Source organism: Rhea americana, unplaced genomic scaffold, assembly GCF_003343005.1.
Source record: "Rhea americana isolate MKP2758 unplaced genomic scaffold, rheAme1 scaffold_322, whole genome shotgun sequence".
Lineage (NCBI taxonomy): Eukaryota > Metazoa > Chordata > Aves > Rheiformes > Rheidae > Rhea > Rhea americana.
Window position 1 is genome coordinate 321729 of NW_028186449.1, and position 2500 is coordinate 324228.

A 2500-nucleotide genomic window follows, 5' to 3' on the forward strand; every position below is an offset into this window, starting at 1 on the left:
GGGAAAAAAAAAAAAAAAAAAAGGCTGGTCAGAAACTCAGTTTGTTCACTCAATCATCATTATTTACTGCTAAGTGCCAAGGAGACCCAGTCACAGGCTAGGACCCAACTGTACTTGAGGCTGTACAGAAGAAAACCTAGGTGATGGTGTCCGCCCCAAACAGCTGAGACAGACAGTCCCAAGAAACAAGCAGAACTCCCCTTGCATATTCAGGGTTGCTGACAAAGAGAAGCACAACCTAGTAGTTAAAACATGGATCCAGAAGTCACACAGGATCCTAAATCCTCTCCTGTGACACCTTGGGAAAATGATGTAATCACTTGGCAAAGTGTCTCTATTTTGAAATAGAAAGCTGCACTTTCAAGGGAGGGTGATCGACATCTTTTTTTTCCCCCCCAAATACTATTTTAATATCCTTGCATGTGAAAGTACAGTTATGTTTACATTACTAAGCTTCTGCATGTGATATCTGGTAGTTAAATCACCATATCAGATTGGTAACCTCTAACATACATACTCCTCCCAGCAAATACTATGACATCTCTTGGAGGCACAAGATCTGTCTCTGATTAATGCCAATATTCTACTGAGCTCCTGCTTCCTCTGCAATGCTCAGTACAGCACTATGCTCAGTGGCCCTGAATAATGAATGATGAAATAACCAACCCACAATGTGGGAGACCCTCCTCTCCTATCAGATTTATCATCTTGTTGATGCAGCACTGGAGGAATCATTAAGCCAAAAGGTGCACAAGGAGATTGTCTTCTATAGCCAAGTGTTTGGGCCACTCAACCAAGAAGTCAAGTCCTAACCTGCAGTCTTGTGTCCAAGGATGGTTCCTGCATGGGATTCAAAGGCTACTTAAAGTCTTGATAAACATACAGAGACACATACAACTACCGAGCRTAGGCACCTTGTGCTAGGGAACGAACTTGTGATGCATGGTGAAGTTTATTATGGGGTTAGCCACAGGTGAATTGGCCAAGGCTTTACACAGGCTTATGAGGGAACAGGTTTGAAATTGCAGTCCTCCTGAATCCGATCGAACTCGGACAAAGCCAGCAGGATAGCACCACCGGCTCACCAGGATGCTCAGAGCCGCTGCATATTCTTGAGCAGTGAGCGCTCTCAGGTTGCGAAGGTAAGTCCCATGCGAGTGGCAYGGGGGGGGGCACTCTAAAGCACACCCAAAAGATCATATGCCCCATTTCTTCATTACCTCTAATGAGTTCTAAGGGAACCACCTATCCATACTGGTTTTTGTTATGGTGCAGACTCACTGTTTCTAGGATCTTATTCCAAAAGAAAAAGGAAGAAATACCAGCCGCCTTCTTCCCTTACTGCTCCCTTCAGTGGAGATACGCAATGTGCCTAGACTCCAGGTTAGTCTCGCAGGATTCTGTGGTGGCGACGGAGGAGCCCACTGAGTAGCAGACTTGGCAAAAGCTGGGATGAGGATACCACAGGAAGAGTTGTTTTATACTTTATGATTTACCAGGTAACTTCTTCCTAAACAATATAAACACAGACAGCCCTGCCCCAAAGGTAAGGAACAGACAGACATTTGGGTATTAGAAAAATTTACTCTTAGCTAGGCTATAAAGTTACCTTTAGATTTTTAAATCTTCTTGTTTAAAACACAACAAAACCAGCAAACCCTCTCAAAACATCATTTGCAGTACATCCACCTAACGATATTCAAAGGCTATCTTAAAGTACCTGCCAAAAAGCCCATTCAATGGCTTTCCTCTTTTCACATAGGACCAGAGAATAGACCTTACCATGAATGCATCTTTATCTCTAAGAGACTTTTGCTAATCTAATAATTGTATTTCTTTTCAAGGTTAAAAAAAAAGAAAAAAAAATCTATGAGGACCTACAGCAACTGTGCAACTCCCATCTTTAAAAAAATAAAACTACTTACCTGTTCTCTTGCTTTTTTAAAGCACTGATTGAGATTATCACAGCTAGGGAGAAGCCAAGACACAAATATCAATGATACTATGAGAAACGAATTGTAATGTAAGCAGGTAAAACACAGATTACTGAAACCAAAAAAGATGGTTTTGATGTTGCAGTGATTTAGAAACACATATTACCATCTTGCCAGAAACACCACTAACAAACCAGTGAAAACCATTTATCGTAACAATCAGCCTTGAGTTCTTCACCACTTGAAAGTGACACAAGCTTAAAATTCTCTGCGTGAAGTCCTCCTTTGCCCAGCTGATCCAGCTCTGCACGGCTCAGCACCTACAGCGCTGTCACCCTGAGCATCCGAAAGAACACCCCGCGGCACAGAAGTGCAGAAAAGAAGGTTTTGGCTCCACAAACTTCAATTYGCTGCCCAGGCCAGCCTCCACAGTCTGCGCATACGCAAAGTTACCCAGCACGTGGTGGGACATCAGCCACAAAGCTCTCTGCAGCCATTCGTGCAAAGAACGACTGACAACATCGTAACAACCTGGTAGAAAAGGCGCAGAAGGCAGAAGGAGCGCG